The sequence below is a fragment of the Copadichromis virginalis genome, linkage group LG23 (assembly GCF_057382275.1).
Source record: "Copadichromis virginalis isolate Kocher_CV1m ecotype Utaka linkage group LG23, C_Virginalis_male_GT1.1, whole genome shotgun sequence".
Taxonomy (NCBI): domain Eukaryota; kingdom Metazoa; phylum Chordata; class Actinopteri; order Cichliformes; family Cichlidae; genus Copadichromis; species Copadichromis virginalis.
The window spans coordinates 16,972,962-16,998,801 of record NC_140639.1 but is presented as its reverse complement, the minus strand read 5'-3'; the positions used below and the strand labels follow the sequence as shown (position 1 = coordinate 16,998,801).

At 37.9% G+C, this 25,840-nt stretch overlaps 1 protein-coding gene across 2 annotated transcripts in view; it reads left to right on the top strand.

Annotated features, from left to right (window-relative positions):
• Positions 1 to 25,840, top strand: part of nlgn1 (neuroligin 1) — a 314,164-nt gene that overhangs the window by 201,283 nt on the left and 87,041 nt on the right. The window lies entirely within an intron of this gene.

Here is a 25,840-nt window from a genome sequence, read left to right as displayed (position 1 = left end):
ATCTAATATGTTAACCAGATGCTTTGTTAGCACTCTACAGTCACACATAATCCACTTTTCCCTTTCATCTAAGTTCCCCTGTAAATGTTGACAGTTCAGCTGATTGTTTTGTTATTAATATTTCAATATAATAAAAAAAAAGATTTAGGCCTGTGCTCATGAGCTCATAAACTATAAACATATGATTTATAAAATATGATGCTGGACATTAAAAAGAATATAAAGTATTTAAAATGAGCTCTATCTTAAGCATGATTTAAGATAGAGAGGGAAAAAAAAGGGTGTACGGCGGTCATCATGTGAAAAAGGATTTCATATGCTATTTTTATTTTTTACTATTTTGTTTGTTTTTTTCTTTGTTTTATTTTTCTTTATTTATTTATTTTTGATGATAATTGTCGCAATGATAACATCACTGTGAAACGTCATCTCCTGTAGTGCATGCTATGCATCCTCTGCATGACTTTGTGCTAAAAAATATCCTGCACTATGGGAGTTGTATGTGACTTTGTAGCAGACTTTGAAGTGTCAGAATATGCCAGATAGTAATAGTGATAAAAAGAAAAAAGAAAATATACTATTTGATCTGCAGGGGGTGCTCATCTTGAAGCACGGCACATAAAATGAAGCTATTTTTTCTTTCTTTTAAATTTGTCATATGCAAAGCCTCCTCAGCACATAGCACAGCTTGGCTGTCAGCTGTGAGTGGGCAGGACACATTTAACACCGTGCTTAGGAAGACAAAGAGTGGTTACTTTGCAGTCCATTCAGCAAGGTTTTGAGTGAGTGTTTGAGGTACTTTTAATTAATTTGAAGCATGCTCATACTTATCTGTGCTACTTTTATCTTTAGTGGTTTGGTTGCCTTAACTTCACTAAACACCAAGTGAAAGCCTCCAACACCCAAAAGTGCAAAGGTGTTTCTTTAACTCAAGTCAAAGTTCTTCGACCGCCACCTCTCCTTCACCCTAATGTTGCTGTTAAAGTGAAAATACTCTGCCCATTATTTCTGTTCAACAAGGCGGCACAACCACCATTAAATGAGGTGATAACTGCCTACTGAGCCCAGTAGTTGGTGTAGGAAGCTGGAAACTAGCGGTATCAAAAGGAATATCAACTATCAATAGCTGGCAATGGACTGATAACACTGGAATAGAGTGATGAATTCAATTGTTTCAGGTACTGTATTGTTTTTTAACCAATCGCGCCAAAAACACTGAGACCCCCATCCTAAATTCTTTTCTGTCTACACCTGTGGTAATATCTAATTAAAGTTCAACCAGTCTGGACACACATACTCACTCTATTGTGGCTCTTTTAAACAATTTAGAGTCCTGACAACCCTCCAAAATCAACACAAGACATGACTTTGACCACGCTTCACCTTTTCTTTGCATCAGGATGTTTTCTTGTTTTGATTTTCAATGCAAAGGATTATGAAAAAGCACCCAGCTGTGTTCCCTGTTTCTACCCTCCACCCCCTCAAATTATGGTAGGAAGGAGGAAAACATGTTTACTGTGCTTTCTTATTCTCTCTCCCTCTCTCTTCGCAAGTTGACAGCACATCATAAATCCATCTCAGCCTGGAGGAAGAGCGTCTCAAGGCTGCTGCTTCTCCCCTAAAAAAAATTCTTATTAGAAAAAAAGAGAGAGAGAGAGAGAGAGAGAGAGAGAAAGATCCTCCAGAGATCGTGTACAGTGGGGGGAAGATGAGGAGGACGAGAGAGGAAGAGAGAGGTAGAGAAGGACAAGCAGGAGCAGTGAGAAGAGAAGGAGGAGAAGAGAGGATATGATAGATATGCGGCTCAAAGAGAATTATTCAGCTTCTGTTTGGTGAGCAACTTTGTCTAAATGAGGCTTGACAAGCGGCTATAGCAACATACAGAGACTCCCTTCATATAACACACACATAGTGTTAGTATGTGCAGGCTGAAGCTCAACATTCACAGATCCTAGCAGACGCATACATTAACACTTCTGATTTATTTAAGATGATGGACACTTTATGGTTGTGGGCTTGTTATACTAGTTATACTAAATGAAAATGATCCCTGTATGTGTGTCACTGTGTTACCATATATATATATATATATATATGTGTGTATATATATATATATATATATATATATGTGTATATATATATATATATATATGTATATATATATATATATATATATATATATATATATATATATATATATATGTATATATATATATATGTATATATATATATATATATATATATATATATATATGTATATATATATATATATATATATATATATATATATACATATATGTATATATATATGTATATATATGTATATATATGTATATATATATATATATATGTATATATATATATATGTATATATATGTATATATATATATATATATATACATATATATGTATATATATGTATATATATATATATATATATATATATATATATGTATATATATGTATGTATATGGTATATATGTATATGTGTGGCTGATTGTATTTGTCCAGTCATGATGTTCTGAAACAATGTTTCACTTGCCTTTCGCTGTGCTCATTTAATCCCTAAATTGGTTGATTACAAGGGCAAAGACGTGATGATGCATTCTAATGTCTTTCTAAGGAACTTAGAGTAAGAATGTGTGGGGCTTAAAATGACTGTGCCTGGCCCAAGGGCACAGTGATATTGCTAACTTTAGTGGCACAACTTTTAAGAACTCATTAGTTCCTGTTGCGTTCTGCAAAATAGTTCCTTCATCTTTAGATGTGAAAAGAAATGACACATGTTAAAAAATGCCTCCTATAAGTTTCATTTATCCATACTTTTAGTAAGACTGTACTTTAAAAAAAAGAAAAGAAAAGAAGCAAAACAAAATAAAAAACCCCAAAAACAAAATCATCCATCATCCATTCATCCACGTGTCTTAGTTATAGTGGTGTGATTTGTTAAATCTGCTAACACACTGTTGGCATTTAAGCTAGCTTTCCTTTAACTTCAACGACAGGTTCAATTTTATTAATATAGCAGCTATTTTAAAATCCTACTGATCAAAGAATTAAAGGCACTCAAACATTCATACGTCACCTTTCCTCTCACACATACTCACACTGCTGATTTGTCTGCAGCAGCCGTTACTTCAGTCAGTATTATGTTTAACATCTTTAGATTTAATATTATAGTTTTATTTAACCTTGTACGTTCAGCCGCTCTGCTGTCAGTACACTTATCCATGGCTATGATTGGTCAGATGCTGCCACCACCACCTGTTTCATGTACCGTAAATGTGCAAGGCAGACCCTGGGTTAGCATAGCGAGCTAATAAAACCAGCTTTGTGCAACTGCTTATCCTGATTGTGGATGTTATTTTAATATTAGATTAATATTTTTTACACAAAGGTGATTATCACCTTTACCAGTTAACATAGAGTTTAGGCCTTCAGTCTGTGAATTTTCCAGGTCATTTGAATCCTAACACAGATATTTCCCTCTCAGAAACAGTACTTAATTGCTCACATAATGTTTCTTTGGCAGAATTCTACTCAACTTTGATTTTTCAATATCCTTTATAGATTCTTTCGAACTTTGGGAGTAAGAGACCTTGTCAGTGCCTCAAGTTGCTGCTTGCAGAACATATTCTTTTGCTTTATTAAAATCAGTCTGATATCCTCGATAGACCTCATTGTATGAGAAGCAGAAGTGTTTAAGTTCACTTGTGTATATTTCCATCCCTAACAACACTTCTCTGATAATCCTAGTCTGTGTCGTTTACTCTAGCTGTGTGTCCCAACTCAAGCAATACTTGACTGCTCATTAACTTGGGATTTCTGAGAGCTTCCACTTATGATAAACGTCTCACTTAATAGAAAAAGACCCAATACTTAACAGCCAATAAAAGCACTCAAACACTCTAGAGTGACATTTTAGTGAAGACCATGCCAAGACTCTTTTACTATGCATGACAACTGGACAAATATTTTTCCCACAGATTACTGAGTTATCAATGGTTTCATGAATTTATAGGCAACCTAGATAGGAATGATAACAATAACCCATTTATTACCTCTCATCATTCCACCTGTTAGTGGGTGGGATATATTGGCGAGCAAGTGAACATTTTGTCCTCAAAGTCGATGCGTTAAAAGCAGCAGAACAGGGCAAGCGTAAGGAGCAAACCTGTTGAACTGTATCTATATCTCTGAAACTGCAGCTCTTGTTGGGTGTTCCTGGTCTGCAGTGGTCAGTATCTATCAAAAGTGGTCCAGGGAAGGGAAAGTGATGAACCAGTGACAAGCTCATAGGCAAATTTATACATACAACCTGAATATTAGAAGTCAGTGCTTTCAATGTTATGGCTGATTTGTGTAAGGTGGATACCTTAGGCTAACAATCTGTTAAAGTTAAGTAGTCACATGTTACTTGTCTGGCCTCAACACATTGCTTAACCCCATCTTTAGCTTTTAAACTATAACACAGGAGTCACAGAAATGGCAGAGATGAAGTTTTTCATTATAATAGAGGGTTTGAAGTGAAAGTAGGCCACCTATTTCTGACTCATTTTCATTACAGCTAAAAGTCAGAAAAACTGAAGGAAGTGGAACACCTGGGTAAAATTGAGTGAGAGCTGTGTGTGTGTAAGTGCCTGTGTGTACGTGTGCACAGATACGAAGCACTTCCGACGGTTCACTGAAGGGCCAAGTATTTACTTACATGGCATCGCTGTCGAGCAGACAAGAGAAAGGACATGCGTGTACTTTGTCTTCTGTCTCTCTGTCCTGTGACACGGAAGAAAAAAATACATGCGTACGTACACCCTGCCCTCATACTTTCTCTCCCTTTGATTGTTGTGTGCATGTACCACTGAGGCATAGTGATGGAGAGAAGCAGACAGAGAGAAACGGAAAAGGCCAGTGAAGAAGAGAGATGAACAGAGTGAAAGAGAGTGACAAAGTTAGACAGTCGAGCGGCAAAGAAATATATACTTATGGCTCTTTCACGCAACAATCTGCTTCCTGAGCATCTCCCAACCAAAGTGGTTGATGTTCTGTATTTAGAACTGGTGGCAGCTGACTGCTGCAGGTACTGGCTGCATCTTAATCTTCCACTGTCGAGAGAGGTGGGACATAGAGAGGTTTAAGTCCCCACGTCTTTTCTCTGACATCTGGGAAGGGGTGAAGGGTCTTAACATCCAGCCTATGTGTTTAAAATGATTGGAGTGCTACAACAGAGCTTTTCGTTGTTTAACTCCATAAAGCATTTTTATTCTTAACTAAAATTATAATTGATGCATACGTCTGATTAGTATGTAAAATGAGAAATGTAGTTTCAGTAGTGAAAATGTCTGAATTTTGTGTGCGTGGAGTTTCTTAAAGCATAACAACAAATGGTTGTTAATACAGGTTATATAGGTCACTGATCAAAGTCACTGAGTAGATTAATAACTAATGGTTAAATGAAGAGTATTATATAAACACATAGTGAGTGTAAAACCACGAGTGAACATTCTTAAATATGACTGACTTCATGTATATGACTTGGGTGCATCCCAGCTAGAACTCTCCTTTACAGTTGTTCCTATTGTTTTTGGTCACCACAGTCACATGATCACTAAGGGCAAGTTAGACAAATGCAGCAATGGATGACCATGACGGATGAAGATAGGCAAGTGCCTTGTCCCTCATCACTACTGTCTACTTTTTATTGACATTGCTGCGACTATTCAAATATGAATGTGCCTTTGTAGACAAAGAGCGATTTAGACAGACAGAGACTGATAGGGGAAGTCAGATACAGTTACAGAGGTTTAGAGAATATAAAGTAACACAAAACAGGACTAAGCAGAATAAAAAACATACAGAACTCAAAACAAACAAACAAACAAACATGTAAATGTCATCTTGTTGTAATTTGAAATACATACTCCAGCCCGTCCTTTGAATTGTTTTAATTTTATTCTTGTATATTTGATTTTGGAACTGTGAAATTCTATCTATCATTTTTACACTTAGGCTTGAGTGTATACAATCAAATATTCACCACATGGGAAATAAACCAAATTGTTGCAAATAGACAGAACAAACAATGGCATTGTCTTGCTAAAGGAAGTGTTACAATTTTTAGATTTTTTTTTGAATTGCAGAACTAAATAAAGATTCATAGAGAGTGAGTCTGCCAGAAGAGACTGAGCTCTTTATCATCTCTGCAGCTTGTATCATGCACAGTCGTATTATCCATCTAGCTGTCAGATCCAAAAGCAGCATTGCTGCTCGATGACTTTCTTGCATCTGCTTCTCAAATATGTTTTTTGTTTTCCTCAGTCAGTGTGGCACAGACTCTGACCTGTTTTATTCTTCTGTTTCCATTCAAACATCTATGGGGTGGAGAAAACATGCATAAATGTGAAAGCTTTATTTTTGAAGCTCTTGCAAACCTCAACCAATTAGCACGCAGCTAATGCCAGTAGAGAGACACACTGATGCATGCCTCAGTATATAGATGAACACACAAACAAACACACAAGTAAAAACAGGGATTCAAATTTAATTGGTTTCTGTATAAAAAATAAAACAAACTAATTAAAAAAATGAAGCAAAATGTTATTGCAGTAGCTCGGTTCATGAAAGCGTAAATGTAAATGTCATCCTGTTGTAATTTGATATACACTAGTCTCAATATAAAATTTCTAATGGGCAAGAATCTTTTTTTTTAAATCCTTGAAAGAATGAACTGACCACAGAGATGAAGTTTAGCACAGGAATCAGGCGACAGCCACTCTCCTCAGTTATGATTATTACCATTTTAAATTTAAAGAGGTTAATAAGAAAGTAGAAAAAGTGAAGAAAAGAGCAAATGTGAAGAAAAGTGGCAGGAACTTCTAACGATAATACATTAATAGGTAGTGAGCGATTAAAAAAGACTTTCAGCTGACAGACACGGAGAAGGGAGTTGAAACTGGGGCATGTATAGGGTGGGAAAAGGAAGGCAAAGAGACTACGGAGGAGAAGCAATAAAGAAGCAGAGCTGGAGGCCCAAAATGCAACAGTGACGGTAGTCATACAGAGAATTTGAGCACTAAGGGAGCAGGAGTGTGCTGTAAATGGGGTTCGAGACAGGCCAGTACACAGTACCAAACAATCGTGATTTAGTCTACACTATCTGACATATGGTTTTTGTCTTGTCTTGTCTTGTCTGGTCTTTTCATGTGAACATATTCCATCAGAAAACAGCAAATTTGTCATTTATTTTTGGTAACTTGTATTTTGAAGACCTCAACTTAGTGGTTCAAATCCTTTTAGGTGGAAGAGTGTTTCAGCTATCCACTGTTTAGACCATTTAGTAGATCAAACCTTTTGCTACATTCAGAACTTCTTCACTGATTCAAATTCAAAGATTTTAGTATTTTTGTAACATCAGGAAGAGCACTACATAAATAAGAAGAAAGATTGGGTGACATTCAGCCTCAACGAAAATGTATTTGTATGGCAAACACACATATTCAGTGAAAGGAACTTGTGCAACATTGATAATTAATGCAGCAAGGTTCTTCAGGTAAATGGCGCTGCAAATACTGAGTGAATAGCTTCATTATTTTGCTCTGATGCACTTTGGTCAGTTGCTAAGCTCCTAATGTGAAAACTCATGAATTCATTGATTTTTTAAAAAAACTTTTCTCACTGTTCTTTCGACTCGATTATACGGAGAGCAAAAAGTCCAGAGTGATCATGTCCATCAGCGGACAACCAGCTACATTGACAGGATTTCTGAAGCTATTATACATTTTTATTCAAGCTTATTTAAATGTAAAAAAAGATCACAGAAGCCCAGCCCATACTCTTAGTTTTTAGCATCAACAGAAGAAAACACTATAGTTTACTTTTATTAATCTATAACCAATTATTATACATTTTTTCCATGATTATGTTTTAAATCTTGTGTTGTGGAAAATCCATAGCCAAGTAGTTTCATCATTTTTAGTTAACTGACAAATGGAGCTTTATATCTTATGGTAATTATGAATTAAAACAAGGCATTGTAATTAAGACTTATTTCCACAGTGGATCTTCATTCTTCACAGTTTCTTGTCAGCAGAAATAATTTATATGCAGCTGGTGTCTTCAGATGCTGAGCTGTCATAAATTCGTTTAAAAGGGTGACAGTATTAAAGGAAAAAGACAAAATTGTTAGTCGGTACTTTCCACTCTCCACACTATATTCAGACATTGAACCACAATGAAATCTGTACTGGGACTTAGCAATGCACAGCTTGTCGAAACATAGGTGAGTGAAGCAAAACTTTTTATTGTTATATATAAATATAATATTTCACTTTTTTTCTTCTCATATTTCTCTCATCATAGTTTTCTGGCACTCTGATTAAATTTCATCACGGATATTATCCAGACCTGGGCTATATGCGTATGTGCGCGCACGAGTGACCATAAATCTTATGAATCTGGCGCCCCATTGAGCCAGGATATTGGCCAGTAGCCTTTTGATGAGTACAGAGATTGTTATATCCTCAAATACGTAAAAGATGGATCTGCCCTTCATCTTCTGTCAGATGGCTTCTAGCTGTGACACAGATCATTATGTGTCCATGTGTATAGTGAGGGATAATGAAGGTTTCAACTTATGTCATTAAATATTTTTTAAACCCTTTTACCGTTTCATGTATTCGTTCCCAAATAACTTCTGGGAATAAATTCTGGAACTATAAGATTGGATGCCAGTTGTCATAATTTCTGTCTCATTTGTACATTTGCATGATGGGTTATTAGTAAAATACTTACAGTAGGAAGAAAAGGTTAAGTTTGTAACATTATTGATGTCTCTGTCTCTCCTCTGTGTGCCTGTGTGTTTTTCAGACATAAGATTAATCTTCTTATAAATGTTTCTTATAAACGGTCCAGTATAAGATTTACAATGTTGCATGTTAGACTGACAGCGATTTCCAGTTCTGCCACAATTACTGTGTGTGTTACACATAATTGACTACTGGGATGTTTTGTACTTGAATGCATTGTTACAGATGGTGGAGGTGGGTTTGTTGAAGGATTTCAGGTGGTTGTAAGAGTACACTCTGTCAGGAGACGGTAATCAAAAATTGAAAGCAAGTGGCAGAAAATAGGAGGTAGAAGCATATAATGTAGAAACAAGCTCAAGACCATGACCATTCATTTACGACTGTGCTTTCTTTGAGTTTGGGAGGGGAGGGGGGGTCCCTGCCAAAGCAGCAACTAAAAGATATAGAATCATGAAAGACATAAAATGATTACCACGCACTGGTGGTTTGTGCTAATTTAAAGCTCTACTTGCATTTTTTTATTTTATTTTTTTTTGATATTCAATATCTTTGATAGCTGCCAGGAATTTCCCAAGTCAACAAGCTTCCGTAACACGACAGTCTAACAACCGACAGAGCACAGAGGATCAGAAGGAGCAGCCTGTTGACACTGTCTGGCTGCTTCGGTAATAAAGCCGAATGATGGCAAACAGCAAGACACAATTTCAGCTCAGCGATGGAAAATAAAGCTGTGTAATGAAAGCGCAGATGTAATCTGTACACTGTCTGCAGAGTGAGTGGAGGAGAGACAGCAGAAGAAGGATAGAGGTAGACGGAGAGAGTAATTTCTTGCAGATCGATAGAGAGATGAAAAAATTTGTTAATAGCTCAGTTTCGGTGACACAGAGTAGTGTTGCTATTGTTGTCCTTACTGTGGGAATCCATGAGTCATCAAAATGGTATTTTTTTCTCTGATATTTGCAGCCATGTTCTTTCTTGGGATGAAGTTTAATAAAATGGTGAAGATTAGGAAACTAACATTACATTCTGTCAGTATTGTTTTTATTCAGTGAAAATATCAAGAGTTTAAAACTGCACATGGTTTAATGCGGGAAAAAATAGTAAAATAAGTCTGTTTTTGCACAAAAGTAAATTTGTCTGATTTATGTTTTCTTACCTCTGGCACTGTATTGTAATGCACAGCACGCATCATAGTATACCCTCCTCCATCCGTCTGTCTGTTGATGCTCTGTCCTGGTGCCTACCTCTTTAGTTACTCTATTCCGTGCTGTTCTCCTCTTGCTTCCTCTTACAGTACTTTCAGTCGCAATATATGGGTCACTCCACTATGATGAATTAAAACTATGTGTGTGTGTCTGTGATGAATTATGGCATTATGTGTTTAGTTGTGTGTGTGTGTGGTATGTGTTTGATATATTAAAACAGTGCGTGTCCTGCATCCATCTAAAGCAGCCATTCTGCGCCTGCTATAAATCAGCATCAGCTTCGCCATCACATCCAGGAAGCCTGACAGGACACGCCACAGCATCAAGACACTGTGGGGGTGTGTTTGGATGCCTTTCAGGGTGTGTGAAGGGATCCCATCAGCTGCTTGGTTAATAATGTAACTCAATGTTATAATTTTATATATATTTTCTTGTTTGATTTGATGATCGCTCGTGATAGTTCACGAGCCCAAAGCAACTGATGGGCAGAGCTGCACACCATAATAGAGGGAGTAGGCGAAACAGGATTGAGTAACACTGTTGCTGATAACTGACGCACAAGGATGGCATATCATCGTCCAAGGGTTACGGGAATTCTTTTACCTGATTTGAAATTTAGATTTTCGAGAATCATCTACCCGTTCCCATCTCTTCATTTTCCCTGACATTGCCTGTTCTCTAACAGATTTCTAATAAGAAAGAGATTCGATTTTTTTGTATGAATTAAAAAAATGATTTTAGACTCATGGTGTGTCTCTTTTCAAAAAGCATTTAATGCAATGATGCTATACGAATAATAAAGTGAACAGACAGAACACAACTGATTTTATCAGAAAACGATGAGAAAGATTTATTGTCCCCAGTGATAATTTCAAAAGTATGATCATACTGTTTAGCATACATACACGCTCATGCTCACGTGCATGTGCCACCCACTACAATGGAATAAAATCAAATTATGCTCTATTGGATTTACTTATAGCCCTGCGACAGACTGGCGACCTGTCCAGGGTGTACCCCGCCTTTGGCCCTATGACAGCTGGGATAGGCTCCAGCGCCCCCCGCGACCCTGAAAGGATAAGCGGAAGCGAATGGATGGATGGATGGATTTACTTATCAGACATAACAAATGTAAAAGTGTAAAGTAAGAGATTCTTTTAATAAAAAGATCCATTGGACTTGAATCATTGTTAAAGAGATGATGTTTGGTCTTTAGCAGTGTAGAACTAGTATGGCATTTTTATTAGTAGCCCATTAAATTAAAAAAAAAAAAAATTAAACTAACGCCAGTTCAATGCACTGCAGTAGATGAGACTTTAATCCATGTTTTAGTGTACAGATTGAATGCAAAACACAAAGACGTGCTCTAATCTGACAATGGCTTTTCAATCCAGCAAAGGGGTTTTTAGAGCTGCTTCGTTCTGTTAACATAATACATACACGCATACACGCATACACACACACGCACGCACACACACACACTGCAACACCTCAACACCTGGTCTGTATGAGATGGCAGTTGGTCACAGATGTGGCCATCTGGCATCAACTCTGATGTGTGTTTATCTACATGTGTGTGTTTTTATTTTTATCTGTGTGTGTGTGTGTGTGTGTGTGTGTGTGTTTGCCCTAAAAGAACAGTGAGTCCTAGAACAGGGCTGTTTTTCCTCTATATTAGCAACCTCCTGAAAAACTCCTGGGGGCTGGATTAGGAAGTACAGGCATTTTAGCAGTGAAAAATAGAAAATATCACACGAGACTGCGTGTTTGGGGGTGTTAGTGGTGTTAGAGAGAGAGATAAAGAATATTCAGAATATTCAGAGGTTTTTGTGGGTTATTATTTCAAACAGTGCTCTGTGCATTCTTCAAAGATCCTCCTCAGGAGTTTACACCCTCCACCTTTTGCAAGATATTTCACTGAGATACTTTTTAAAATAGTTCTAAAGGGATATTTTTCCTAGATTCTTTTCTTTCTGCAAAAGACTGAGTAAATTTGTTTTGTGGACAAAAATCCCTCTTTACATTTTTTAATGATGTGATATTATCAATCCTGAAGAAAGATATTAGCCCAGGCTTAAACTTGATCACCCAGTCACGTGTTGGCTTTTCAAATTGGAGACAGTTCCAAACAAACGGACATATATAGATTCAAGACTAAAACTGTGTGAACACACAAATGCAGATATCCATATATACATTGTTATTTTTGTCAGAGTTTTATGAAACACTGAGGTCCTCTCTCATATATGTCTATCATCGTGATTGCAAAAACTCGATCTTCATTGCTTTTTTTTAGACATGATTTAAAGTCTTGAAAACTTGCTTTCCATATAAAAGAATGAAATTTGCACCACAAATTTTACATAGAAATGTAAATAAGTAGAGTATCCCAGCAAGGGAGATGTAGGAAGGAATTGCCAGACAAGATCTCTCAAATATTCCTCCATAGTTCAAAACCTGTTTTATTTTTCTGTTTTCACCACTTTTACCTTGATTTGCTCCAAGCACAAATGTGCACGCCTGCTCTAGAGCATGTGTGAGGTATATTCTCCCAGCAAATTTCTACACAAGTAGCAGCATGTGTGGAAAATGCTGTATGCATGCTTTTTTATAATATACATATCACACATAGATAAGGCTCTCGATTCCACAGTGTCACCCTGTCTGCCTGGGGCCTCTTAAGAATTCAGGATCTCAACCGTCTTATTTGCATTTCTGTTGTCTTTATTAGCTGTCATTATTTCTTCTTTTGTATTTTTTATTTTCCTTTTATTATAAATTTGTGTTACTTCTTCCCTCCATCGTCATCTTCCTATTTTTAAACCATCCTGTCTTTTTTCTTCCTTCTCCTTTTTGTTCCCTTTATCTTCTTCCTTTAACGCCGCAAATCATTTTCTCATTCTCTCCGTCGTCTTTCTCATCTCTTTCTCTTCCCTCTTTAACCTCTATCCATTTACTCATCTGTCTTCTTGCTCATTTTGAGGTCGACCCCTTCGTCTGTTTCTGGCTCTGTGGAGGAGGAGGAGGGAGAGGGCGGCACTGACTCACCCTCCTACTCTCATTATCTCATTAAGATGGCTGTCAGAGCACACTGCAATTACCAAAGCAGCTATGTCACTACTCCTCCCTACCTATATCTGAATTTGCATGCATGTATCCATACATTATGGCTGCGTACATTCATCTCTGTTTGCCTGAGCACGAATGTATGAGTGTGTTAATTGCGGGACTGGACACATCTCATTTCAGGCACCCCGCAGAGACCTGCTATGAACTGTCTGCCACATATGATGCACTGACCAAAGAATACTGATGAAAGGTGCTGCTGGAATGGACTTCATTGTGTTAGTTTGCATACGAAGCTGCCAGATGTTCACTGATCACTGCTTCATGAATGCAAGTGTTTATATCTTTCAAAGTGCAGTCATGTGTGGTACGAACAACATTAGTAATTCGTTAATCTTTCTCATGCACTGAACAGCAGTTCAGCTTATCCTTTTCAAATATGTATCACCAATTTTAATTGCAATTTTCACTTGTTTTTAGAGTAGCATTTAGAGTGTGACATGCAGATAAGTGACAATGGCTCTCTCAGCCAGAAGTATACACATTTTAATGAGGATCTTTATATATGAAATATATGAAATACACCATAGGTGCAACATCAGTCAAATAGGTATTGGCGAACAGTATTTAGTATTTCAGAAGCAAATGTTCAAATAAAATTCATGCTTTCTTTTACGGCTGCTCAATTAATTGAATTTTAATCACGATTACGATCTGGGCTTTCAACGATCATTAAAAATGACTGAGCCGATTATTAGCCCCTCCCTCGTGCTTTACTCTCGCGCTGCTCCGTGTGGCAAATCGAGCGCACCTCTCTGCATTTCGAACACGTGTCACAACAAGAGGACCCCGAGGGAAGCTCGGAAAGCTAAGCAGAAGTTATTTGGAGAGGAGAGTGACTGCCGTTGGTTGAAAAGAGAGGTAAAAAAATCCAAAAAAAACCAGACGTGGATCAAGTAGACATAGTGTGTAAACTTTGCTACGGTGTCGTAGCTGCACCACAGAGCAACACTGCAAAGTTCACTAAACATAGATGTTTACATTTTTCATTTATTTTTTATATTGCAAACATTTGCACTGTTATCAGTATTTGCACACTATTTTATATTATTTTTTGACAGTCTTTAAAGTCATTATTCAATACATTGTTATTGTTAAATAAATATCGTCAAATAATCGAGATCTCAATTTCAGTGAAAATAATCGTGATTATCATTTTTGCCATAATCGAGCAGCCCTACTTTCTTTTTTCTTTTTCTTAAAGTTAATTTTGTAAAGATGCTATTGTACATCAAAATCACTCAGTAGTCCATGCAAAATATTTCAAACTTGCAAAAGATTCCAGTAGAATACCCTCTTCCATTTCTGGATTTAGTGGGAGTAATAATTCTGTATATCTGGGTTTGGAGCCTTGACTGAGTCAGCGGTTCATTGCAGGTTTGATCTGGTTATACAGAGTATACAGGCAGCTCAGAGAAAAACGTCAGGGAAAGAATGAGACGAAGAGCTTGATGAAAGAGATTTATTTTGGGTTCAGATTTGATAACCTGTATTCAATCTTCTCTCCAATGTCCTCAGCCAGGCTCTGCAGATGCTGTGTGCCATTTTTTTCTCTCCTCTTTCATAATTTCTTTTCAATCAGTTCCACCTGCCTTCAGTGATGGTGCTGAGATAAAATATTGGGCGAGCCCAAGCCTCTAAAGTGGTTTATCGCCATAGAGACATGGTACAATACTGCACTGAGGCCTGTGATAAAACACTGCAGTGTACAAAGCCTCATCAAAGAATCACCATAGCTAGTCGTGAAATCAAAGCTGAAGGCCGGCGCTGAATTCACAGCGATGGCTAAAACAAGATTTCAACAAAGAGGTCATTTTAAATTTGTCATCCAGTTTAACATGTTATGAAAAAACATCTCTGCGCTTTTTGTGATCATTAGTCATCAACAAGTAAATAAACTTTTTCAATTCTTTGTTCTCACACAGTGAGATGCCTCACAAACATCACTTATTGCATGCCAATTTGGCAAGAAGCCCTTTTTTTTTTTTAAACATGAATTTGGGAAAACTTTGAGTTTTCTTGTCTAACAGCACACTCGAGGAGTTTGTGTCCACCATGTTCTCAAAACTTGAATTTACACCAAATACCATTTGGTGTATGGGAGGGTGCCATCTTGGTAAAGCATGCAGAAGGCGGAACACAGAACAACCACTCACTAGCTGTGAAATCACTGCTGTTACTACGCTACTCTTCACTGCTACACTATTACTAGACAGTCTCCTGGGTTATTCCCACTTTGATGCAAACTAGCACAATCCGATATCCCACAGACTTTACTAGGAAGCTTGCAAGTTAGACTGTTCAATAACAAACCTGACAGCATCAGACATTTACACTGTGAAATGCCAGTGCATATGTAAAAATGGCTAAGGTGACCATAGCCATTCAGTAAGTGAAAATGAAAGTTTTATGAAGAAATACGTCATAGGGAACCAATCAATCTAAAGTCATTAACGATGGATTTGCATCATAAATGCCATCTACATGATATACTATCAACTCATCAAAATAATGTAGTGTTTGAAATGCAATAACAAAGCAATAAAAAAAGAAAATCTACTCTTCATTTGTAGCTTCAAAACAACCTCACAACGCTGAGTTGAAAAATATTTTGGAGTAAGAAATATGTAAACGTAGCACAAATCACCACAAATAGTTTGCAAAGAACAAGGGACGGGTCTGCAGTCACGTCCATGTGTTGGTAACAATGCAACGAGCAGCACCCAGGTTTATAAATCATAAGACTAAAACTGTCAACTGAATTCAAATACATTGTTTGGTTTTTAAATCTACCGGTGTAATTATTTTCAGTTTTCCCCGAGTAATCAGTGAGATAATTCACACATAAGTGCATGCTTACTTTCAACCAAACATAGCAAACATCTGTCTGAAGGTTTGCACTCTGAGCATTGCTCCTGTCATCGGTGTGATTTAACAGTCATCTCATCAAACAATATAAACATCAGATAAGATCCATAAGTCCATACTGATAAGTTGTACCCACATCATCGCTTTGTTAAGAAATTAATCATTTTCATTTAAAGTTTCACACAAAGGCAGGAGACAAGTTTCACAGTAGTTAATTGAATGAGCTTTTTTGTTTGTAGCATTTAGATTTAGCCCTCTGGCTAAAACTCCAGTAATGTTGAATGCTCTGAAGGTTTTCTAGGAATTTGTAGAAGATCAGATTGTTTGCACATTTCTGGTATCTTCCAAAAGCCCTTTCTGTTAATCTGACATCATCTGAATGTGTCAACTTCATGTCTGAGCGACACCGTGGTCACTTTACTCTATCTCAATATTACTAGGTTGGACGTTTAAAGCAAGAGAGGATGCACTCATATTGTGGCTTCCTCTGTCACTGTTGCGGGTATGTCTGAGTGCAGGTGTGAAGAATATTAAGGTAGAAGTAAAATATATTTTGAAAACAGAATGCCGTCTCACCATCAGTGTTGTAATGGTGGTTCAGAGTAGACAACAGAGATGCTAATTTGAATCTATTTACCAATTTTCTCAGACACGCAGACATGGCAACACTTTTTTTTTTCTTCGGGGGGTTGCTGCGACTATGCATTAAAATGTTTTACTACAAATAGCCCCCAAAAATGGCAGAGTTCTTTATTTGTTATGATAGTAATTCAATTCAATTTTATTTATATAGCCCCAAATCACAACAACAGTTGCCTCAAGGTAAAGTGAGGTAAAGACCCGACAATAATAGAAAGAAAACAGAGAAAACGCCACCAATAATAGAGAATATACAGCGTTATTTTCTGATTTTTTTTTATTTAAATGTTGCAATTTTAGATAAATATGTTTAAAATTGAAATAACTGTGCTATATGTAATGACAGAAAACAGCAACGTGTCTGCTGTTGTCACTCCGTTATAATCTAATCTAATCAAATGTAATCTCATACAATCAAATCTAATCGAATACAATCTAATAAACACAATCATTAGCTGGTATCTTTTTCTCGTTGATGCTTGTGCTGAGGTGGCTTGCAGCCGCTGATGTGTTTCTAAGATACATAGTAAACAAACAGGGGGAAACAAATAAAAACAAATAGAGCAGAGGCCAAGCAATGTCCTGCAGAGTTTCCATAGTGACTAGTTAAGCATGTTCGTTGCCAGAACCTTTTTCAACCTGATTTGCATTGCAAGCAGCAAATCTCTGGGTGCAGTGGCTTCACTGTGCTTGCATATAAGGTGTGTGTGTGTGTGTGTGTGTGCGCGCGTGCGTGTGTGCATGTGTGTGTGTGCGTGCACGCGGGAATGACTGATGCCTCAGCCAGGCAAAGAAGGAAGGTTTAGTTGGAACTTCATGGTTAGTCTGCCGAGAAAAAGCTCCTGTCGTTCCCAACATCTTTAGTTTGATTGGCTTTTTGCTACTGTCTGTTTTTCAGATTCACATATTTTGCTCTGTTAAATTGCTCCGCCATGTGAACTGCATGCATGAACAGATTTGTTGTTCCATATGCACATTTTATATGAATTCTTATTAACACTGATTTATCGTTTGGCAACACTAGAGGAATCAGCATTATTGCGGAACCACTCTGACTCTGCAAACTGACAGGCTGACAGACAAGCAGGTTAACACTCTCCTTTCAATCCTGTCATCACGGCACTGGGAGCACAGGAAATTCAGAAATACTTAGTCGTAGCTTCCAGGGTCTTAAAATCAAACCAAACACCATAAAGAAGTGGGACAGCTGTTGATTTCTTTTTAAATTGATAGCAGTTGCAAATCAAGTTCCATTAACGTTTTAAATGAAAGTGAAAGCAAGAGATTTGGTTCAGTGTGTGTGCTGTTTCCCTTCATTCATATTTAAAAAGTTTGCAGTTAGAGGAAGTTCAGATTGCTTCACATCCACAACCAGCATTGAACATATCATTTGATCATAGATCAAATTATTCTATTATATAGTATCTTAGTTTTAGCTGCAAATCTCACTAGCATGAGAAAATGTTTTTGATCAAATAATGAATATTTTACATGTGTTCTTTTATCTCTTACATATGTGGACATGTCATGTTTTCCAAGGGGCAAAACCCCACACTGTTCTATACCTTTTTCTGTTTCTGTTGCAACATGTTTATGAATTATTTTGTCTGTTGCTTAACATTAGCTTAAAAAACATAATTACTTAGAATCTTTTAAACAAGGATCAGTATACTGGATTCATTAAAAATTAAGAAAATCTAATTATTTATTTATAGAATAAATTAAAAATAATATTGAAATCTGGACTTTTCAGTCTCCAAAAGTTGTTTTGGTTTCTTGAAATCATCCTTACAGTGCAGATGCCCCTCTGTCACCCAACAGACGGTTTTTGAAGCTATTTACTCTTAAGTTTCATTATTCATGATTACTTATTGCAAGTAGCTCGAATTATGGCGTCAGGTTACCCTCCAGCCAATTGGAACACTACCTCATGAATAATGCAAATTTGCATATGCCATATCTTTGATGTAATAATTTCACCTGGAGATGTAAAAGCGGATGTTCATGGACTAGACTATGATCTTGAATAGAGAGTGCAACAACTTGCAAGCAGCACTGGAGAGATTGTTTTAAGCTGCCTAACAATCAACAAAGCTACACTTCTGTCCTGCGCTGATTACCTCTGGCTATTGGAGTTAGGTATGCATTTGAAATGGGTGGCAGAGAGGGCAGAAGTCCTACTTGGTGACACTACTGCGTGCGCAAGAAGAGGAGATAGTTGAAGTGCTTCAGATAGCCTCCTGCGCATGCAATGCCTCAAGTTTCCAACGGAGAAACATAATAGAGAAAAGATAAAAACAGTAGTACTGAGAATGGGTGGAAAGAGACTGAGACCAAGGAAGTAACAACACCTGAGAACATCTAAAAGTAGCTAGAGAGGGAAAATGAAAGGTGGATTAGATCTAACAAGACACAAATAATAGTGGAAGAGCGATACCTTGCTTATTTATAAAATCTGTTCCTTGATTCAGACTCGATCTATCCAAAACATCCCATGTTTCTATCCTCTCTTTAAAACGTGCCTTCTATCTTTAGCTGCCATCACTGTCCTAAATAGACTTCCTCTCTATTTCTTCCCTCTACACACACACACACACACACACACACACACAGACACACACACCTACACACAGATACGCTGAACAGAAAAGCAGCTATTAAGATATCTCGTACATCCCCGGTGCAGCTTTTATCTAAAAAGCATGGAATGACCACATATAAATCCATTCCACATGCTTTTTTAAGTCAGGAATGAGCAGACTGTCCAAGCTTGAGGATCAAACCTCATCAGCAATTTGTTCCTACCAGACCCAGCCAGGCTCCACCATCAGCCAGCAGGCCACAGCCAGGCTCCACCATCAGCCAGCAGGCCACAGCCAGGCTCCACCATCAGCCAGCAGACCCAGCCAGGCTCCACCATCAGCCAGCAGGCCACAGCCAGGCTCCACCATCAGCCAGCAGGCCACAGCCAGGCTCAGCAGGCCACAGCCAGGCTCCACCATCAGCCAGCAGGCCACAGCCAGGCTCCACCATCAGCCAGTAGGCCACAGCCAGGCTCCACCATCAGCCAGCAGGCCACAGCCAGCAGACCCAGCCAGGCTCCACCATCAGCCAGCAGGCCACAGCCAGGCTCCACCATCAGCCAGCAGGCCTAGCCAGGCGCCATCATCAGAAATTCCGCTTCCGGGTCCTTCGTGGTGGCCGCCTCGTGCTCTCGCTTCAGTATGCCACCCAAGAAAGGCCCAACACCAGAGGAGGTTGAGGACATTAAAACCTCCCTCGGAGCACTGTGCGGAGACGTGGCCGCAGTCAGGGCACAGCAGGAGCTGCTTCTGGGGCTTCTGGAGGAGGTAAAACAGCTACGCCTCCAAAATGCCGAGAAGGACAGACGGATCATGGATCTCGAGCGGCGGGTGGATGAGCTGGAGCAGTACACCCGTACGAACGACGTGGTCATCAGCGGTATTAAAATCAAGCCGCGCTCGTACGCGCGCGCGGTGGCCGGGAACGTCGGGGAGCCCAGCGACGAGGAGACCCGCTCGGTGGAGCAACAGGTGGCGTCCTTCCTCCAAAGCAATGGGATAGAGATGGACCTGGAGCACATAGAAGCATGTCACTCACTGCCCAGGAGGAGTGACAGACCGCCGGCCGTCGTTATGAGATTTGTCAATCGGAAGAACAAGGTCGCACTGCTGAAACAAGGACACAAACTGAAAGGCACGGACGTTTTCATTAATGAGCATCTGACACGAAAAAACGCAGACATCGCGAGGAAGGCAAGGCAACTGAAGAAGAACGGTAAAATACAACATACATGGGTAACAAACTGTAAGATTTTCATTAAGCTAAACGGGACACCAGAAGAGGCAAAAGTACTGATAGTGAGGAACATGGAGGATCTGGACAAGTATAACTGACACCAATGTATCAATTACACCAGGAAATGACATGGACACGTTGAAATTAGTTCTTCAACAGAAAGTAATTGATCTAGATTGTGAATATAAGGAGCATAATATAATAGATCCAGAAATAGATTCTGAAAGTAACTTTCTCTCTTCTTTTGTTAAAAATTGTAATTATTTCACTCAGGAACAATATGAAAAAGAAATTAACCTAGACGGGAAGCTCTCATTAATTCACTTTAACAGCAGAAGTATGTACTCTAATTTTGATTTCATTAAGGACTATTTGCAACAATTTTCTCGCCCCTTTAGTGTTATAGCCATCACTGAAACTTGGTTCAATGTCGATAAAGGAATAGATTTTTGTTTGAATGGATATGATTTAAAATACATGAATAGATTAAATAAGGCGGGCGGCGGGGTTGCTATATATGTTCATAACTCTATAAAATATAATGTTGTAACAACTATGTCTATGGCTATTGATGGAATTTTGGAATGTTTGACTATTGAGATTATGAATGAAAAAAAGAGAAATGTTATAATAAGTTGCATATATCGGACACCCAGTTCAAGTATTGACACTTTTAATGAATGGATAGAAAAAACGTTTGCTTCGGTGAACCAAAAATTACTATTTATCTGTGGTGATTTTAACATTGATTTGCTAAATCCAACACGGTTAAAAGCCATTGATGACTTTACTGACACAATGTACAGCTTATCACTATATCCAACAATAACAAAGCCAAGCAGAATAACATCACATAGCGCCACTATTATTGACAATATTTTTACTAATGTCATGGATTTCCAAATTAATAGTGGCCTGCTTGTCTGTGATATAACTGACCACTTACCAGTTTTTACTTTGTGTGACTGTGATTTAAAAAAAATAGATACCAAGATCATGATAGCAAAGCGAACAATAAATGAAGAAGCAATTCATGCCTTCAATTTCGATTTAGCACAACAAGATTGGAGTTCGGTGTATGAAGAGTCAGATGTGGACAAGGCTTATGATACTTTTCTAGATATTTTTACTATGTGGTACAATAAACATTGTCCTGTAAACGAACACATGACAAAGAAAAAAAAGATAAAAAGTCCTTGGCTCACAAAAGGAATTATTAATGCTTGCAAAAAGAAAAACAATCTGTATAAACAGTTTATCAAAGTAAAAACAAAAGAAGTGGAACAAAGATATAAAGCATATAGAAATAAATTGACTGATATTATAAGAACGAGCAAACAACTTTATTATAGAAGAAGATTATATGAAAATAAAAACAATATAAAAGGAACTTGGGATGTGTTAAACAACTTAATTAAACAAGGATCTTCTGGAACATCATATCCTGAATATTTTACTGATGCAAATGGTGAAAATCACAACATGAGTAATATTGTCGATGGGTTCAATAAATTCTTCATAAATGTTGGCCCAGAACTAGCAGCGGACATCCCGTGTCATAAAAATGAAAATATCAGTAATATAAAATCAAATCCCTTTTCACTGTTCCTCTCAGCTACAAATGAGCAAGAAGTAATAAATATCACATTAAAATGTAAAAGTAAGTCTTCAATGGATTATCATGACATAAATATGTCTGTAGTTAAACAGGTTATTCTGAATATTGCTAGTCCCTTAACATATATCTGTAATTTATCATTTCAGTCCGGTTGTTTTCCAAAAAAAATGAAAATTGCGAAAGTAATACCACTATATAAAAGTAATGACAAACACAGTTTTACCAATTATAGGCCTATTTCTCTACTGCCTCAATTCTCAAAAGTTCTAGAAAAACTTTTTAATTCAAGATTAGAAAAATTCCTTGAAAAACATCAAATAATAAATGTTGGTCAGTATGGTTTCAGAACGCAAAGAACCACTTCAATGGCGATAATTGAGGCAGTAGAAGAAATTACTGATACACTGGATAAAAATAAATATGCAGTTGGTATTTTTGTTGATCTCAAAAAGGCCTTCGACACAATCAATCACTCAATTTTACTGGATAAATTGGAAAGATATGGTATTCGAGGGAAAGCTGGTAACTGGTTAAAAAGTTACCTAACGGGTCGGGAACAATATGTTAGCATAGGGCATTACCATTCAGAGAAACTTGGTATTACATGTGGTGTTCCCCAAGGGTCAGTGTTGGGACCAAAACTTTTCAATGTATACATAAATGATATTTTTGATGTTTCTCAAGTACTTAAACTCATACTGTTCGCAGATGACACCAACATATTTTTCAGTAGCGATGATTATACTGATCTTGTAATGACTGTAAACAGGGAGCTAAAATTAATAAAAAAATGGATGGACATAAATAAATTATCATTAAATATAAATAAAACTAAAGCAATGTTTTTTGGTAATTTAAAATATAATATAGAATTACCAATTATCATTGAAGGTGTACCAATTGATAATGTGAGTGAAAACAAATTTTTGGGAGTTATAATTGATAACAAAATTTCATGGAAACCCCACGTCAGACACATAAAAACCAAAATTTCTAGAAGCCTCGCAGTTTTGAACAAAGTGAAACAATTCCTTGATAAAGATGCACTTCGTACTCTGTACTGTACCCTGGTTCTTCCATATCTTACATATTGTGTGGAAGTGTGGGGAAATACATATAAAAATACAACTAATCCATTAGTCACAGTACAGAAACGAGCACTGCGTATTATTCACAAGGCTGGTTATCTAGATCATACTCACAAATTCTTTCTTCAGGCAAAGTTACTTAAATTCCAGGATCTGGTTAATTACAATACATCCATAATTTTGTATAAAGCTTTTACTAAACTTTTACAGGCAAATTTACAAACTAGATTTGAAATTCGAGAAAAGGTTTATAATGTGAGAGGCTTTGGAGAATTCAAATTACCCAGAACTCGAACAACCCGTAAAGGCTTTTGCGTGTCTGTATGTGGTGTGAAAATCTGGAACAGTCTGAGTTTACAATTGAAACAATGCAAAAATATTCATAGATTTAAATTTCTCTACAAACAGTTGGTCTGGTCACAGTATACTCAATGATGGGTTTTAGTGTGCTCTGTAATGTCTGTTCTCTTACCATTGCTGGTATGGATTCCAAAATAAAAAAAAAATAAATAAAGTGTGCGTATGTATGTACATATATGTACTTGTGTGTGTAGATATATATGTATGTATATGTATTTGTTACTTGTAGTTATTACTGCCTGTTACCTGTGGTAATGCAATTTATAATTTATATATTCTGTATTCAGTTATGAAGGCTCTAATTGTTGGTTGCGAGTGTTACGACCCGGCTCAAAAGCCGCAACATAAAAAAGGAGACGAATACCAGAGTGTAGGTAAAAAGAGGTTTATCTTAAAATGGACTATCAGGTTGGCTAAAATTGCTGGTGCCACCAAGGCAAAGACTAGTGAGCTCCCTGGGAAGCTTGCCTCAGGTATGCTTTTATCCACACCTGATTAGGTGTGGCCAATTAGCACCAGCTGAACACACTGAGCAGATTCGAGGCTGCAGAGGGACGCAACACCTACTCCCTTAAAAGGGTTCCTCTAGGACCCCTAAATTTATTAAAAGCCCCTCTGAAGCCTTCAGGTCCTTGACCCACAAACCTGGAATAAGAGTTAGAGCTAACAGAAGCACAGTGTTCACATTATAGTTGGCATCTCTAAGCATGGATGGGCATGAGGATTTGAAGTTGCCACACTGAACACACAAAAAGTAACATGTGACCAACACAAAGGAGTACAACAGTCAAACCCAAAATGATTACCTGATCTGCTACAACACAAAACCAAAAGTAGCAACAAATAATCACAAGTGATCTGTTGTCTCCACCACACAAACAGTCACATACAGTGGCCCTATACCACAACAAGTTACTTTAATCCACAAAGTTCAGTAAATCAAGCACACTAGTGACCAACCACAAAATGGAGAGCTATGGCCACACAATGATCACATCAAGGGTGGCTCAGCACCCCACAGTGTTATTGCCATCACCTGGCCAACAACACTCGAAAGTGATCCAACAAAAGAGCCATATTCCCCACAACACTAAAGGTCACAGCACAAAACACTCACCTCATGAGGATCTCATTAGCATCCATCAACACTGACATATGCACACACATGGTGTACACACAATGCCAACTTAAAAACAGCCTACCTGCCTCAGCTACAGACCATAATCAAGAATGGTCTCAAACCTCCTACCAAGTTTGGTGCCACTGATTTACTATGTGCAACTCCCAGCCTAAAACACTAAAAACAACAAAACCCTTACTTTTCCTACCCTAGTCTTCAGTGGTGTACCAGGCTCGAGGCAACTTTAAACGCGAACTCGAGAGCAGGCAGCAGACCAGAGGTATAGTCTCCTACCATACTCTGAAGCGTACCCCCACCCAGGATAGCCACCAAACACAACAAATTAAAACAAAGCAAAACAACAAACAAGTGCTTCGCTGGAAGGGCAGCACAGCCACCCAGCTGAAACACTCTTACTAAAAGGGAGTTTGCTCAATTACAGTGAACACCATCACTCACCCACTTAAAAGCAAAACAAACTGACATTCAGTCTCCATTAAAATGTCCAAATATCCCGGACGAGCCCCCACTTATGTTACGACCCGGCTCAAAAGCCGCAACATAAAAAAGGAGACGAATACCAGAGTGTAGGTAAAAAGAGGTTTATCTTAAAATGGACTATCAGGTTGGCTAAAATTGCTGGTGCCACCAAGGCAAAGACTAGTGAGCTCCCTGGGAAGCTTGCCTCAGGTATGCTTTTATCCACACCTGATTAGGTGTGGCCAATTAGCACCAGCTGAACACACTGAGCAGATTCGAGGCTGCAGAGGGACGTAACAGCGAGCTGCCGCTTAGATGCTTGTATGTGCCCGGAGCTGTTGATGGGTCTGTATGCAATGATGGGCGTAGCTGCGGGAAGTTTATTGTTTTTTTTGTTGATGAGTGAGTATAGGGGTGGGATTTAATAAGTTTTCTTCGTCCCACTCCTTTTTCAGGCAATTTTTGTTTTTTGTTTTGTGTATTTTATGTTCAATATAGGTATTTGTTGTGCCTGAAAATGAATAAATAAATGAAATGAAATGAAATGAAACCTGATTGGCCACTGCTAGTTTCCCTACCACCATAATTAAACCAGTTCACTTATCTCGGAGCTGCACTCTGCCAGGCAAGTATTTGTTTGATCAATTTCAGCCTTCGATACTTCACAAGTTGGGCAGATTGTTTTTTACTAAGGCTTATACACCACTGTATCTGAA